Below are 18,078 nucleotides of genomic sequence, written 5' to 3'. Positions count from 1 at the left end.
ATGTGTCAGGGAGTGTTGGGCACCCCAATTGTCGATTTTACTGGCCAGCGCTAGGCATAATTTGTTTTTACGGATTATTTCGTCAAGCTTTGGGAGCAAAACTTTGGTTTTTTAGTTGGATCCGCGTATTCGAGTTCGAGTCCGAGTCATGTTAGTAGGGGGAATTAAAAAGAAAGTAATGAAATTGAATATAGCAATGGAAATAAAGTTGAATGTGAATTTTGGACAAATTGTATTGGATGTATAAAATAGAAATGTGATGATATTTGAATTTTCATATGTTTGAATTGGTTATTAAGTTTCAAAAGAGAAATAAAGTAATATAAATACATATGCTTTCTTTCATTACTTCAATTGGATTTTTAGTTTTGTAATTAAATAGCTTGTACCTTATTTAATTACTCAAATTATGGAAGCACCACTGAGTTATACTTAGTGTACATTTGTTTTCTCGTGTGCAAGTTAGGTACCTAGTAGATCTATCATCAACTCGGCATCTAGTGAAGATCCCGTACTCAAATACTAGTGAATGGTCTTTTTGTTAGTTTTGGAATGTACCTAGGTTATAAATGTTGGCTGTGGTCATTTGTGGTATGTAAATATGTATGTATATTAGAAATGGTCAAATGGTGACTAGTTGGAAGTGTTTTGTTTTGGCATATAGGACATGTATTGGTTAATATTTCTATATGTTTGTTATGTGTATATATGTGGTGTTGGTTGGATTGTTGAGTTGATGCTTATGTCTTGATAGCTTATAAGTAATCATATTAGTTCTTGGTGTATTATGGTTTTGCTTTGCTAGCTAATCACTTGAATTAGACCTTATAAAGTCCTTGAATTATGGCAAGGATGAATATGTTTTAGATGAGAAGAGGAATGGTAAGTTTTGGCAAGAGTCAATGGTTGTTTCTTGAGTTTAAATGCAAGATATTAGTATAGGCTTAGCTTGTCATTATAACATAAACTTTGTTTGGTATTTGATAGGGTGATTGAATTGTAGTGTCAATGAGGGCACATTGGTTAAACATTGAGTGTTTGAATAGGTGATTTTATTTTCTTTTGTTGGATAGGTAAATTTGGTAGGAATTAAACCTTTTAAATTTAAAATTTTACCATTTTGAAATTAGGTATCGATATTTTAGCATTTGGTATCGATACCTTACCATATGAACAGTTTTAACAAAACAGAATGCTAAAATGGTATCGATTTTTATTTGAGTATCGATGCTTTTCATAGAATATAAATAACACCTAATAAATATCGATGCTTATGTTTTGTGGTACTAAATAGATTCATAATTTGGTATCAATTTTTATAAGGTATCGATATAATATTGATACCAACTATAAATTATCGATACCAACTTTGGAACTTTGAAATTTTACTTTTAAAACCATTTCATGCCTAGGCTATTACAAATAGGTCATTATTGTTTCCAATTTATTATATGTGTATGATATGTAAATTAGTGAATTATGTATAAACTTATTATTTATGTATTTATTGTAATTAGAATTAAATGTTAAATTATAAATTATTTGATTTAGATTGTATTTTGTTTGTAACATCGTATTGCTTGGTTCTGGTGATCAGAACGGGTGAGTGGTGTTACATTTAGTGTTATTAGAGCTATAAGTCTAGCCGATTTTCAGACTAAATCAAGTCTAGAGGTACATGCCAAAGTTGAGTGAAGTCTGAGTCAGGATATGGATGTTGACTATAATTGTTGCTATTTTATAGTTAAAACATGTCAGATGTATAATAATGAATTTGATCAAGATATTCATATCGGTGACAAATCTATCGAGGAATTAGATGGTTTTGAGTCGGTGACACCGAGCGTTAATTCAACTGGTGCTCAACAAACCTAATGTAAACAGAGTTAATAATGATGGACAAGGTGACTTGAATTTACTTCGTACCATAGCTGAAGTTGTTCAGGAAGATACCTCTACTGTAGTACCTGTGCTAGTGGTTTGACGGGCTCCGATTAAAGAACTATAGAGATATGGTGTTACTAAGTTTTTGAGTTTAAAAGGGGTTGATTCCTCGATCTCTGAAGTATGGTTGGAATCAACTAAACTTTTTTCGCAACAAGTTGAATGCAATTCCCGTGAATGTGTAATTTTTGTTGTTTCTCTTCTGCAATGGGAAGTGTATACGTGGTTGCAGTCGGTAACATGCCATGTACCTGTAGAACGAGCTAATTGGGAGTTCTTTCAAACGGAATTCTAGAAGAAGTATATCAAATAATTGTATTTCGAAGACAGGAAACAAAAGTTTTTATTGTTGAAACAAAGTGAGATGCCAGTGGCTGATTATGAACGTGATTTTTTACAACTCAGTAAGCATGCTACAGAACTTGTACCTCCTGAAGCAGAAAGATGCAAACAATTCCTACATGGTTTACATGATGAACTCAAATTTTATCTAGTATCACATCAAATTTCAAAGTTTGTTGATTTTGTCGAACAAGCGAAAATGGTGGACCAAGCTTTGGGTCTCGGTAAGAAGACTGAGACTACTCAAGTTGTTGGAAAATAGACAGGTATTATTAGTTCGCATCCGTAATAAAAAAACTAGGGATTCTCGTGGTAATTGAAAATCAAATTTTAAGTCTGACAAATCTAACAGAAGTCAAGATCGACAGCCAACCGTGTATGTTGATAATGTTAAAGGTCTAGCCAGAACTTCTGAAGTACAGAATTAAGAACATTGTAGGAAGAAACATTAGGGAAAATGTTAGAAATTATATAACGCTTGTTTTTTATGTGGATCACAAAAGCGTTACACTTATAAGTGTCCAAAACATGACAATTCTATGTCTACTGACACTCAGAAGCCTGCGCATGCAACTAGGGTTTGTGGTACTAGTCTTGGTGGTTTTATTTCTAGAGGTGGTGCAAGGAAAGGGAGTGATGTTGTTACTCATCAGTTTGAGGCCAAATAGTTGGCTCATGCATATGTTGTACGGACTCGCGAGGAAGGCTATGCTATCGATGTAGTAGCAGGTATCTTTTTATTATATTCTATACCTATTTATGCTTTGATAGACCCTGGATCATCACATTCTTATATTAATTCTGAATTGGTTAAATTAGGAAGTTTTAAGTTTGAGACATCTAAAGTATCTATGGTTGTGTCAAGTCCTTTGGGGCAATCAGTATTGGTTGACCAAGTGTGTAGGCGGTGTCCACTAGAAATTAAGAATATACTTTTCTTGTTGATTTATTGATTATGCCATTCGGTGATTTTGATTTTATTTTGGGAATGGATTGGCTCATTGAGTATGGAGTAATTTTGGATTGCCATAAAAATAATTTGTGGTCTAAAGAGTCGACGGTAACTTGGTTACGGTGAACGGTGTCCGAAAGAGCGGTTCAAATTTTATAGTTTCAGTAGTTCGAGGTAAGAAACTTTTTAATAAAGATTGTGAAGCTTTCCTGGCCTATGTCATTAATTATAATTCTGATGATAGCCAGGACATCAAGATTCCAATTTTTTTTATGAATTCTTGGATGTGTTTCCCAAAGAATTAACAGGATTACGACCTGATAGGGAAGTTGAATTCACAATTGAAGTGTTTCCGAGTTTGGGTCCAGGATTAATATCCCCTTATCGTATGGCACCGACAGAGCTGAAATAATTGAAAGTGTAGCTGCAAGATTTACTGGACCGTGGCTGTATACACCCTAGAATATCACCCTAGGGAGTTTCAATTTTATTTGTTAAAAACAAAGATGGTTCGATGTAGCTTTGTATAGATTACCGGAAATTGAATAAGTTGATGATTAAGAATCGATATCCTCTACCTCGTATTGATGACTTATTTGATCAGCTGAAAGGAGCTTCCTTTTTTTTTCTAAAATTTATTTGAGATCAGGTTACTATTAGTTGAAGGTGAAATATAGTGACGTACCAAAAATGGCGTTCTGTACGCGTTACGGAAATTATGAATTCTTGGTAATGCCTTTCGGTTTGACTAATGCTCCTGCGACATTTATGGGTCTCATGAATCGTGTACATTCAAAGACTGAAGTGGAGAATGAACAACATCTTCAGATTGTTTTTCAAGTGTTACGAGATAAGCAATTATACAGGAATCTTAGCAAGTGCCTGAAGTTATGTTTCTGGGGCATGTTATTTCAGTTGATGGGATTAGGGTTGATCCGAAAAAGATCAAGGCCATTTTTTAGTGGAAAGCACCGAGAAATGTTTCGAAAGTTTGTAGTTTCTTAATTTAACTGGTTATTACGAAAGATTTGTAAATAGATTTTTGAAGACAACTATGCCGATGACAAAGCTTTTGCAAAAGAATATTTAGTTTATTTGAATTGATTAGTGCCAAGAAAGTTTCAAGAAATTGAAATAGATGTTGATTGAAGCGCCAGTACTAACCTAGCCTGAATCGGGGAAAGATTTCATGGTATATAGTGATGCGTCTTTAAATTGTATGGACTGTGTTTTGATGCAAAACAGGAAAGTTATTACGTATTGTCATGTGTGAATATGATATGCTAATTGTGCAAGTATACAAATTGGATCAAGTAATAAAGTGATGAGTATGTATCATTCCCACGAGGATCGAATTGAGGAACAAAAGTGGTAAAGTTATTATAATAGATTTAGATTAATGTTATAGCAAAACTGTGATAAGAATGCAGTGGTAAACAAAAGGAATATTAATGTGAACAAAATGTGTAACTGATGAATAATTGAAAATGCTATGGCAATGCAAGAGTAAAAATGCAATGAAAATTACGAAAATGATTATATAAATGATATGTAATTGATCAAATAAACAACTAAGGATGCAATGGCAAAGATACTACGAAAAGGGATAAGGTATATACAACGTTGATATGGAAGGTTGGAATTACTAAGAATCTACCCTTACTGTTAGAAATGCCTTGGCAAAATCGCAATCAATCTACTGCTCAGAAGAGTTCTAAAGTGCTCTGCTTCTTTCGAGAGCAAAACCCTCAAGTTTTCATGCCTGTGTCTGTAGGCATTTAATATGATACCCTGCATTGTTTCCTTCTATATGAACATTATTCTATATCTAGACTCTATTACAAGTATCTGTCGAGTACTTGCTCATATTATTCAATTTTGATCCAATTAATCCAACCTTTTCAGAATTAAATTAGTTGATGGGCATGCTGCATAGTCATCTATGTCTAGGGATTGCACGCATACAATTTAAAATTAAAAAAATTGAATAAAACAGTAAAATTGAATTAGATATATGGTTCAACCATTAAAGAAAATAAAATTTTCAGTATGTAATCCCAACCCGATGAGATTTAGCTCATGGGTTGGCACATAAAATTCAAAACCAAAATAACATCCAAAACCATTTTCATCATTCAATTCACCGAAGAATAAAGGAAGAAATATGGAAGACTTCAGAAAGATAGCTTCCGCGTGTCTAGTTCACACCCTAGTAGCACAATGTCCTACGATGGCTGAGAGGGGCTGCCTTTGGCTTCCTCTTCCCATCACTGCTCAGTTATTACCCTCTGTTCTTACCTAAGGATCTATCCCTCTTGTTCATCCTTTTGGGTTTCCTTATTTGGCTTTTTATACGCTTTTTCCCTAAGGTAAATCCAACAATCCATGTTTATCTTCATCTCTTTTTTGGGTAGATTTTTTTGGTACAAGTATAGTTGGGCTAAAATTGGTACGTGTTGAGTATTGACTTGGTCTTCCTGGGATTGCCACGGCATTCGTGCAGACAAAATGTCTAACCTTTTTCCCCAAAAAACCTTCACTCCTTTATTTCTCGTTCCTCAACCTGCACCTGCCAAACCACCAAACACAACCCTACCACAAGCAATTAAAAGTAACATAATATTTAAACACAGTCAAAGCTCCTAATGGAATGATGAAAATACGAATGAAATGTCCTAAAATTCAACTAAATGTACCTAAGAACAAGCAATTAGCTAGGTCTAAAGGCATGAAATATAAATCTCTTCAAGAGTTATCACACCGCCAAAACCCGAGTTATTGCTTGTCCTCAAACAAAATACATATGAATACATGAATGCTAACATTTTTGCCCTTGCATATAACTATCTTGTACTGTTAATCTATTAGAAGAACAACATATACATTAGTTCTCAACAGTTTTCTTTCTTTAAAAACTTGGTCAAATGTCAAAGGTTCGTTTCAACAAAGGTAGTATAGAAATTTTGTCTCTAAAAAAATTCCTAAGTACTCATGTATGCTTTTTGGCCATAACAAATATCTCCTAATGCACTCAGTTCATTTGTTACCTAAACTCAAGTTATTTTGTAACCCTTGCTCACAACCTTTTCAAGATATTTATTTGTACTTTTTTTTTCTTTTTTTTTCTTTTATAACATTAGGGGATTTAGCATGTCACAAAATTCTTTGACTTGATAATCACAATGGAGCATACATCGAATTACCTAGTAATAAATTATGTCACAATTTAAATATAAATCACTCTCGAAGCTAAAAATTTTGACTAAAAAGATGGATGGAGTAAACAACTACCTCATTAGCTACTTAGCCTGTTGCTTTAGTGGAGTGCCCCTTTTCTTTATTACACACTCTTACTCAGACTCACCTTTCTAGTAAATAGCACGATGGAGTAAATAAAGTGGTGCTGACTTACTCGACAATTCTAAGCATTGGAGTGCCTAGTGTCCTTTATTTAAGTAATGTCAAGGCAAAATGACTAAGTTTGGCTACAAAACCCTAAGTCAATCAGAAAACACTCACTATAATCAAAAAGGAAAAAAATGAGTATAGGCCATCTCATTTTTAAGAATTAATTTTCACGCAATCTAACCTAAGTTAAACTCGCCTCATCCACTATCACATGTTCTAGATATACTGAAGAATATAAGCTCATCATCGAACATCACAAGTAGAGATTGAACTTCTTGTAGATAAAACAATACTTAATAATCACATGGCAAACAACTTAACTATATTAGGATAAACATACATACTAGATACGTAATGCAACCTAAATGCACAATACACCCCCAAACCTGAGGGATGTATTGTCCTCAATGGATGAATAGATATATGCAAACTATCTATATACAGACAATGTCATGGAAAAATATATGCAATGTAATATGTATGAAAGAAAAAGAAAACCTTCCTTGCTTGGACTATATCATAGATACTTCATTTTGTCTGACAGGTTGATTTATGAGTAGCAACCTTGTACCTCTACTTCCTTTTCATCCTCATGGTTAGTCTCAATGCTGACAGACTCTGTTTTCTCTGGTTCTTCCTCTGGTGCTTTGAGTGTATTCTCTTTATTAGCAGGATTTGTCTCAATGGGCTCTACGTCACTGACCCCGTCCCCTCCTGTAGTTTATTAAAGAAAGGAAATTAAATAACTAAAAGAACTTTAAATTGACAAGATGAAAATAAAAATAAAAAGAATTTTCAAGATGTTGAAGTTAAACATCTCGAATTTCAATAGACTGTTTGTTTCGCTCTACATGAGCACCAAAGTAGTGCTTCAAGTGTTGTCCATTAACTTTAAATGGGTCCCCCGTTTTAATGTCCTTAACATCAATAGCTTCATGCGGATATACATGAGCTACCAAGCATTGTTCATCAAAATTGAAATGTCTATTTTGCTCCAGCAAAGTGTACAAGGGCCTCCGCTCAAATGAATCTTCATCACAATCAGAATTGCTGTGGCAAAATCTCATAAAATCTTCCTCCACTATTGTTTCTATCAAGTCAATGGCACGTCATTCTTCAATCCCGTTAGCATATTTCAACACATTAAATACATTAAATGTGACTTGCTGATCATTCATCCTTATGGTCACCTTTCTGCACATCGATTAAAGTTCTCCCTGTAGCAGGAAAAGGTCTTCCAAAGATAATTGGTACATCTTTGTCAGCTTCACATTCTAAAATAATGAAATCATCTGGATAAATAAACTTATGTACTCTTACCAGCACGTCTTCAATTTTACCTTTTAGATGAGTGTAAGACAGATCAGCTAGCTATAGCGTGACTACTGTGGGTCTTGCCTTCCCAATTCCTAGCTTCCTAAAAATAGACATAGGCATTAGATTTATACTTGCTCATAAATCACATAACGCCTTACCAATATAATGAGAGCAACAGTTTCAAATTTATTCATCAACGTTGCTGTGCACCCTTGAGTGAGAGCAACTGTTTCAAATTCTTCCAATTGTGCTTTTTTGATAATATATCTTTCATAAATTTCACATAGATAGGCATCTACTCCAAAGCTTCTACCAGTAGTATGTTGATACAGAGTTGCTTCAATACATCCAAAGATCTTTTGAACTGAACATCCTACTGAACATCCAAAAAGGTAGAGACGGTCGTCCTTCTGGTTGCTAATATTGTTTTGCTGTGGCATTTTTGTTGCCGGCCTGATCTGGTTATACCATAAAATTTTTATACTTATCCTTTTCAGATGTTGTATGCTTTTCAGTTGATTCTAGATATTTTCATGATTAAGTCTTGAGTCATCCTCTTCTATCGTGGCGTCTTTAACAACATCATTCAACTGAGTTTCACTTCTGAGAGTGATTGCTTTGCAATATTCTTTCTCTTGTGTTCTCAAATTCTCATTATCATTTGGCAATGCTCCTTATGGTCTTGAATTCAAAACATTCGCTATCTGCCCCACTTAAATCTCAAGAGCTCGTAAAGATGTAGCCTAACTCTGGATTACAGCATCATTCTTAGCAATATATTTCTTTAACAAAACTTCAATGGAAGTAGAATATGCTGCTTGATCGTATTGAGTATTTTGCCTTGACATAGGTTGAACATAACCATGAGGTGCATTGTTGACATTTTGTCTTACGGCATTATTGAAATTTTATGCACCTTGATTACTCCAACAGAAATTTGAATGCTACTTCCACCTTGAACTGTAAGTGTTGGAATATGGATTGTTATTTCCATTGGAACTACCCATGTACTATGCTAAAGCTAGGTTTGATGGACATTCGTCAAACACATGACAACTCCGCTGATTTCATCTCATAGACTATAGTTGGCCTTTTCATTGCTTTAATCATATTAGTTAGAGAAGATACCTGGGCTGTCAACGAAGTGATTGCATCAAGCTCTATGGTACCAGTAGCTCTCTTACCTGCCCTAACTCTCGTTGTCGGATATTGATAATCATTGTTGGCTATCTTTTCCAAAATATCATATGCTTCATTATAAGATTTATCCAACAATGTACCATTGGTGGAGGCATCAACTACCATCCTCGTATGCCCATTCAACCCATAATAAAATATCTCCATCTGCGTCCAATGTTGAAATCCATGCATTGGACATTTCTGAATTAACTCTTTCAATCATTCCCAAGCTTCATATAGTGTTACATCCTCTAATTGCCGAAAGGATGTGATGTCATTTCTAAGCCTGGCATTCATATTTGATGGATTATACTGTAGCAAAAACCTTTGGAAAAGATCATTCCATGATGCCACTGTTCCCGACGACAAAACATTTAGCCATGCTCTCGCACGATCTCTTAAAGAATATGGAAATAGCTTAAGCCTCAGAGCGTATTTAGGAACACCTTATTGTCTAAATGAGTCACAAAATTCAAGAAACTGTCTTAAATGTAGTCTCGAATCTTCAGTGGGTAGGCCATTGAACTATCCTATTGTTTGCAACATCTTAATCATTACTGGTTTCATTTCAAACTGTTGAGCCTGTACGGTTGGTCTGACTATCCCTAGATTCAGGTAATTTAAAATTGGCATAAAATGCTTTTGGATTGGTCTATCTTGATCATCTATCACCCCACGAACATAAGGATTAGCACCTTGGCCATTCAAATTATCACTCATACCTGGTATCACCCTACGAATAGGAGGATTAGCATCTTGACCAATCAGATTATCATTAGGACCAGGATCATTTTCATTCCTAGCCATTTTTCATTATTCTTTCCTCTTTCTTCGTAAAGTTTTCTCGATCTCAGGGTCAAAATGATATTCCTTGTTAGCAGGAATGCCTCTTCTCATGCACTGGTGGCAAACCTATAAAAATTAAATATAACTAAGCTAAATAAAACTAATGGAACTAAGTAAAATAAAAAAAGAAACAAATTTCACCAAATTGTCAATCCCTAGTAATGGTGCCAAAAACTTGTCACGTGTGAATATGATATGCGAATTGTGCAAGTATACATGTCAAATCAAGTAATAAAGTGATGAGTTGGTATCATTCCTACGAGGATCAAATTGAGGCACAAAAGTGGTCAAGTTATTATAATAGAGTTAGATTAATGTTTTAGCAAAATAATGATAATAATGTAATGGTAAAAAAAAGGAATATAATGTGAACAAAATGTGTAATTGATGAATAATTGAAAATGCTATGGCAATGTAAGAGTAAAAATGTAATGGCAATTATGAAAATGATTATATGAATAATATGTAACTGAACAAATAAACAACTGAGGATGCAATGGAAAAATACTACGGCAAGGTATAACAAATATACGATGTTGATATGGAAGGTTGGAATTACTAAGAATCTACCTTTACTGTCAGAAATGCCTCGGCAAAATCATAATCAATCTACTACTCAGAAGAGTTCTAAAGTGGTCTACTTCTTTCGGGAGAAAAAACCTCAAGTTACCTTGCCCAAGTCTTAAGACCTTTAATATGTTACCTTGCACTATTTCCTTCTGTATGAATGCTACTCTATGTCTAGAGTCTACTACAAGTATTTGTTGAGTACTTGCTCATATTGTTCAAATTTGATCCAATTAATGCAAGCTTTTCATAATTAAATTTGTTTATAGGCATGCTGCACAGTCATCTATGTCTAGGGATTGCATGCATACAATTTAGAAGTAAAAAAATTGAATGAAATAGTAAAATTGAATCATATATATGCTTTAACCATTAAAGAAAATAAAAGTTTCATCATGTAGTCCAAACCCGATGAGATTTATCTCATGGGTCGGTACATACAATTCAAAACCAAAATAACATCCAGCACCATTTTCATCATTCAATTCATGAAATAAAAAAGTAAGAAATACCAAAGACTTCGGGAAGACAGCTTCTGCGTGTCCAGTTCACAGTTCCGCAGCACAGTGTTCTACAATGGCTGAGAGGGACTGCCTTTGTCTTTTTCTTCCTATCACTACTTAGCTGCTACCCCCTATTCCTACCTAAGAATCCCTCCCTCTTGTTCATCTTTTTGGGTTTCCTCTGGCTTTTTATAGGCTTTTTCCCTAGGGTAAATCTAACAACCCATGTTTATCTTCTCCTATTTTTTAGGTAGATTTTTCTGGTAAAAGTACAGTTGGGCTGAAATTGGTATACGTTGAGTGTTGACTTGGTCTTCTTGAAATTGTCACAACATTTTTACCTCGGTAAACCTTCACTCATTTATTTCTCGTTCCTCAACCTGCGTCTGCCAAACCACCAAACACAGCCCTATCACAAGCAATTAAAAGTAACATAATATTTAAACACAGTCTGAGCTCTTAATGAACTGATGAAAATACGAATGAAATATCTTAAAATTCAACTAAATATAACTAAGTACAAGCAATTAACTAGGTTTAAAGGCATCAAAAATAACTATTTTCAAGAGTTATAATGTATACGTTTCGCTAGCTAAAAACACATGAGCGTAACTACCCGACGCATGATTTAGAGCTTGCCACTGTGGTTTTTGCTCTAAAGATCTGGAGACATTACCTGTATGTTGAAAAGTGTCACATCTATATCGATCATAAAAGTCTTAAATACATCCTAACCTAGAAGAATTAAATTTGAGATAGCATCACTGGGTTGAACTTCTGAAAGATTACAATTGCATTATTGATTACCACCCTGAAAAAGCTAAAATCGTAGTTGATTCATTGAGTAGGAAGGCAGCAGTTGAGTTGAAAGTGATGTTTTCTCAGCTTAACATTAGCAAAGACGGTAGTTTGTTATTAGAATTGAAAGTTAAACTGGTGTTATTTGACAAGATTAGAGTAGCGTAGCTAAATGGTGTCAAATTAGTTGGGAAAAGAAAAATGGTTCACAATTATTTGTTGGAAAATTTTAGCATTGATAATAGTGACTGTCTGATGTTCCATAACCGAATATGTGTTTCGAATGTTGTAGAGTTAAAAGAATTAATCCTTTGCGAAGCTTACATCAGCCCATTCATATTGCATCCGAGCAGAACGAAAATGTATTGTGATTTAGGAGAGTTATATTGGTGGTCAGGAATGAAAATGGAAATAGTTGAGTTCGTGGCTAAATGTTTAACTTGTCAGCAGGTTAAAGCGGAACATCAAGTTCCCACCGGATTACTTCAGCCTATTACTATTCTTGAATGGAACTGAGAGCGTATAACGATGGATTTTGTAACAGGATTATCGTTGTCTCCAAGTAAGAAAAAAGTTGTTTAGGTAGTAGTTGATCGACTTACGAAATTGACCCATTTTATCGCTATAAGAACCGATTGGTCACTTCTAAAACTTGTAGAGATTTACATTCAAGAAATTGTTAGATTGCATGGTGTGCCTACATTGATTATCTCTGATTGGGATCCCCGATTCACCTCAAGATTTTGGAAATAGTTGCATGAATCTTTAGGTACGAGACTTAATTTTAGCATGACTTTTCATCCGTAGATAGAAGGACAATCCGATTGTGTTATTCAAATTCTTGAAGATATATGCTTCGAGCCTTTGGCTGAGTTTGTGTACAATAATAGTTTTCAACCGAACATTAAAATGGCTCCGTACGAAGCTCTTTATGGTTGTAGGTGTCTAACACCTATTTGTTGGTCAGAATTAAGCGAAAGAAATTTTGTGAGATCGGATTTGATTCAAGAAACAAAAGATATGGTAAAGGTGATTCATGATAAATTGAAAGTAGCTTCCGATAGACAAAAATCGTAGGTAGATTTGAAATGTCGAGACATTGAATTTACTATAGGTGACAAAGTGTTTTTAAAGGTTTCATCGTGGAAGAAAGTCCTTCGATTCGGTCGAAAAGGGAAATTGGGTCCTAGTTTTATTGTGCCATATGAAATCACAGAAATAACTAGATCTATTGCATATTGTTTGACATTGTCGGTAGAGTTACAAAAAAAGCACAATATTTTTCACGTGTGGATGCTTAGAAGATACCGATCTGATTCGTCTCATCTTATCTCGGTGAAAGATATAGAAATACAACCTAATTTATCGTATGAAGAAGAACTGGTTGAAATTTTAGCTCTCGAGGTGAAAAAATTGAGTAACAAATGTGTTCCACTTGTGAAAGTATTGTGGCGTAGTCATAATTCAAGGAAGCAACTTGGGAATCTGAGGAAACTATGAGGTCTCTGTATCCCCACCTCTTTTCAAGTAAATTTCGGGGATAATTTATTTAGGGGGAGAATTGTGACGAATTGAAAGTCAGTGGTGTCGGGAAGTGTAAATTTGGGACTCCATTTCTATAAATCAAGCTTGTAAATATTTTTATTAAATACTTACGGGGTTACCTTAAAAGCAAATTGAATGTTAGTTAGATACTTTTATCAAATTATTGTTCAATTTAAGTATAGAGACTAAAGTAAGTATTTGATAAAGATAGTAATTAATATTAAATTACATGTTAAGACTAGAGTAAGGGACTTATTAAAAAATAGACCATTATTTATATAAGTTATTGATAATGGATTCTTATGATTGATATTATTTATTATATGTTAAATATAGTATAATATTTAACTGGTAAATCATGTTAAAATAAAAATGAAAATGAAATAATAAAGAATAGGACAAAAATAACTTAGTGGAAAAGAGAAACAAATTTTAAGCTTTATTTTTCTTGCATGCCAAACTTGGGAAGGAGAAGAAGCATATCTGGCCATTAATCTTTAAGCTTTGAAGCTGAAATTGCTTAGTAAACTTTGGTCCTTTTTGGATAAATTTTAAATTTTTTGGAACCCTAAGATCATAAGCTAACTTGCCCATGTTCAAATTTTGTAATTAAATATGAAATGGTATGTAAAAGATTAATTTATTATATATGTTTAACTCGTAGCTAATGTTGAACCAGAATACTCGAGTAAGAAAGGAAACAACAAGGTTGTTGATGAGTAGCTCGGAACGGTGTGTGTTTCTATAATATAAACTATTTAAAATTTTGTATTGAACATTTACATATATGGTGACGTAAGGTAAGTTACAAGTTGATTTAAGGTGATGTGTTTGAAATGGTTGAATTGGTTACTTGTTTTTGAATTGTAGTGATTATTATTGAAATTGAAATTGATTTTTTTATGGAAAGAAAAGGTGTTTCTATGAGTATATATTCAAATGATCGAATTATTTGGATTAATGAAATTGAAATATGAAACTAGGGAATTGAAGTATGAATTGAATTGAGAGTTACGTTACCCTATTAAATGTTTAGATAGGGTCGGGTATAATCGGCATGCCATAGGATAAGAAGAGTTTTGGGTTTTACGAGTAAGTGTTGGGGAGTGTTGGGCACCCTATTTGTTGGTTTTACTAGCCAGCACTAGGCGCAATTTGTTTTTATGGATTATTCCATCAAGCTCTGGGAGCAAAACTTTGGTGTGCTGGTTGAAGTCGTGTATCCGAGTCATGTTAATAGGGGGAATTAAAAAGAAAGTAATGAAATTGAATATGGCAATGGAAGTAATTTGGATGTGAATTTTGGACAAATTGTATTGGATGTATAAAATAGAAATATGATGATATTTGAAATTTCATAAGTTTGAATTGATTATTAAGTTTCAAAAGATAAATGAAGCAATATAAATACATATGCTTTCTTTCATCACTTGCATTGCATTTTTAGTTGTGTACCATTGAAAACACCACTTAGTTATGCTCAGCGTACGTTTGTTTTCTCCTGCACAGGTTAGGTACCTAGTAGATCTATCATCAACTCGGCATCTAGTGACATTCCCATGCTTAAATACTGGTGAATGGTCTTTTTGTGAGTTTTGGCATGTACCTAGGTTATAAATGTATGTTGTGGTCATTTGTGGTATGTAAATATGTATGTGTATTAGAAATTTTCAAATCATGACTAGTTGGAAGCATTTTGTTTCGGCATATTTGACATGTAGTGGTTAAATTTTGTATATATTCGTCATGTGTATATATGTGGTGTTGGTTGAATTGTTGAATTGATGCTTATGTTGTGATAGCTTATAAGTAATCAGATTATAGTTCTTCGTGTATTATGGTTCTTTTTTACTAGCTAATCACTTGAATTAGACCTTATAAACTGCTTGAATTATGGTAAGGATGAATATGTTCTACATGAGAAGAGGAATGGTAAGCTTTGGCAAGAGTTAATGGTTGTTTCTTGAGTTTAAATGCAAGATTTTAGTATAGGCTTAGCTTGTCATTATAGCATAGCCTTTTTTCAATATCGATAGGGTGATTGAATTGTGGTGTCAATGACGGCACATTGGTTAGACATTGAGTGTTTGAATAGGTGATTTTATTTTCTTTTGTTAGATAGATAAATTTGCATGAATTGAAACTTTTAAAGTTTAAATTTTACAATTTTGAAATTAGGTATCGATATTTTAGCATCTGGTATTGATACATTACCATATGATAATTTTTAAAATAAACAGAATGCTAAAATGGTATTGATTTTTATTTGAGTATCGATACTTTTCTGAGAATATCGATACCACCTAATAAATATCGATACTTATGTTTTGTGGTAATAAATAAAATCATAATGCGGTATCGATTTTTCATAAGGTACCGATACAATAACGATACCAACTATAAATTATTGATCCCAACTTTGGAACTTTGAAACTTTACTCTTTAAACCTATTTCATGCCTAGGCTATTAGAAATAGGTCCTTATTATTTCCAAATTATTATATTTGTATGATATGTAAATTAGTGAATTATGTATAAACTTATTATTTATGTACTTACTGTAATTAGAATTAAATGTTAAATTATAATTTGCTTGTTTTAGATAGTATTTTGTTTGTAATATCCTATTGCTTCGTTCCTATGATCGGAACGGGTGTTACATAAACAATCTTGATAAGTTAGTTGTGTTTTAGTTTGGATGGTTAATCGTGGTGCCAATGAGGCATATCGGTGTTACATAAACATACTTAAATCAAGCATACCTCTATTAAACACTCTAAAACTACAGCTAAATAAACATAATTAATTTAAGACATCCTAAGGCTTTCGGTCGTATCAACTTTTAAACATCAATGACCATGACACATATAATACCATTTCAACATCACATTTCAATACCATTTATCTCATTCAAATAAGCAACCAAAACTAATTTTATATATGCTCAATTCGTAACATAATCATGCAACCATTTTTAAATACATTTAGCCTAAACAGAACATACCAAATTCACATGTTAATCTCACCAAATTAGAAATTACCAATACTAAACACAAATACCAAATCAAATTATACCAAAACCTCAACTATATCTTATACTAATTATACCAATTTCATTTTTCGCAATATCAATCATATAAAGAACAAGACAACTCTAATAATTTGGCCAAATGCATACAACATCACAAAACATATATATATTCATACCATATACCATAATATCATCCTTATCAAAATGAGACAAAGAAATTTTCATCATTCACAAACCAATTCACAAGGTAATTTTATAAATCAAAACACAGGCCAATAATAATTCACACCAAATAGTCAAATTCACATGGCATAGCATAGTCATCACATAGCAAATATGAACACATACTAACATTAACATCTGACTGAATAATTAACCACATGACTATACCAAATTTGTTAAATCTCAAGATAGATTATAAACATCACCTACCATTTGTCAATTCACAAAATAAGCTCATTTACATAGCCAAAGTAACTTCCAACAACTACACCATTTACAAAACAACTTACATGGCTAAAACCACAACCCAAAAACATACCACATGATCACTAGCCTATACATGCCATATACTATAATTACAAGCTTCACAAATACCAAAATGATGATCGATAGTGTGACAACGATTCTTGACGATCCCCGAGCTTGAGCCAGCGTCGATAATCTAAAAAAAATAGGGAAAGAACACACACAAAGTAAGCTTTCAAAAATTTAGTAAGTGATAAGCAAATAAATAGTCATAAAAACATACATTGTCTATTTCAATTAAGCCGAATATAACTAGTCTCAAACACATATAGAAACACTTTTCTCATGTATTTCACTTTGCCTCATTAAACAACATCACTTGCCTTTTTCTTTCAAAGTTCATATCAATTTCACACATACCTGAATCATTTATCTCTTATGCCCATTCCGTATCGTATCGACTTTGCCCGTTGAACCATTCGGAATCGTTAAGGATACTTGGAAACACATATATCACATACAATGCCATATCCCAGATATGGAATTATATGTTATCGCATATCGAGGCCACTGTCCTAGATAGGGTTTATATGAAATCATATACGATGCCAATGTCGCAAACATGGTCTTACACGTAATCTCATATCGATGCCAATGTCTCAGACATGGTCTTACACGAAATCACACCTCGGGAGTCCTAATGTCATGACATTTGTATTGTATACTATTCCTAAGGTTCATACGAGACTTTCGAATGTCGTAACTCTTTCAATTCTGGTTCGTTTTCATCTTTTCAACATTTGATACAATTCAATGATAATCAAACATAATTAACACAACTTAAATGCATTTATTTGCATATGAACTTACCTCGGATATAGAACAAATGGATCAGATTGACTACTCAATAACTTTCAATTTCGCGCAATCTAAATTCGATTCTTTTTTTCTTTCTTGTTCTATATAAATTCAAATTTAACTTATTTAATAGTGTATTCATTAAATTTCATCTAAAAGAACATAAATGAGAATTTTGGACTTTAGCCCCTAAAATTTCACATTTTCACAATTTAGTTCCTATTTCAAAACTACACAAAATGCACAAAATTTCATCATACCAAAGCATAGCCGAATCTTCCCTAGGTTCCTAACAGCCCATTAATTCCATTTATTTCACA

At 33.3% G+C, this 18,078-nt stretch overlaps 1 non-coding gene across 1 annotated transcript; it reads left to right on the top strand.

The window, feature by feature from the left end:
- The first annotated feature begins 9,323 nt into the window (after positions 1-9,323).
- On the top strand, positions 9,324-9,430 carry LOC128040725 (small nucleolar RNA R71). Its single transcript, XR_008195531.1, has one exon. It is a non-coding gene; the product is annotated as a small nucleolar RNA R71 (small nucleolar RNA).
- The last annotated feature ends 8,648 nt before the right edge of the window (positions 9,431-18,078 follow it).

This window comes from Gossypium raimondii, chromosome 4 (assembly GCF_025698545.1).
Source record: "Gossypium raimondii isolate GPD5lz chromosome 4, ASM2569854v1, whole genome shotgun sequence".
NCBI classification, from domain to species: Eukaryota; Viridiplantae; Streptophyta; class Magnoliopsida; order Malvales; family Malvaceae; genus Gossypium; species Gossypium raimondii.
Note: the sequence above shows the minus strand (reverse complement) of the source record. Positions and strands in the feature narration are given on the sequence as shown.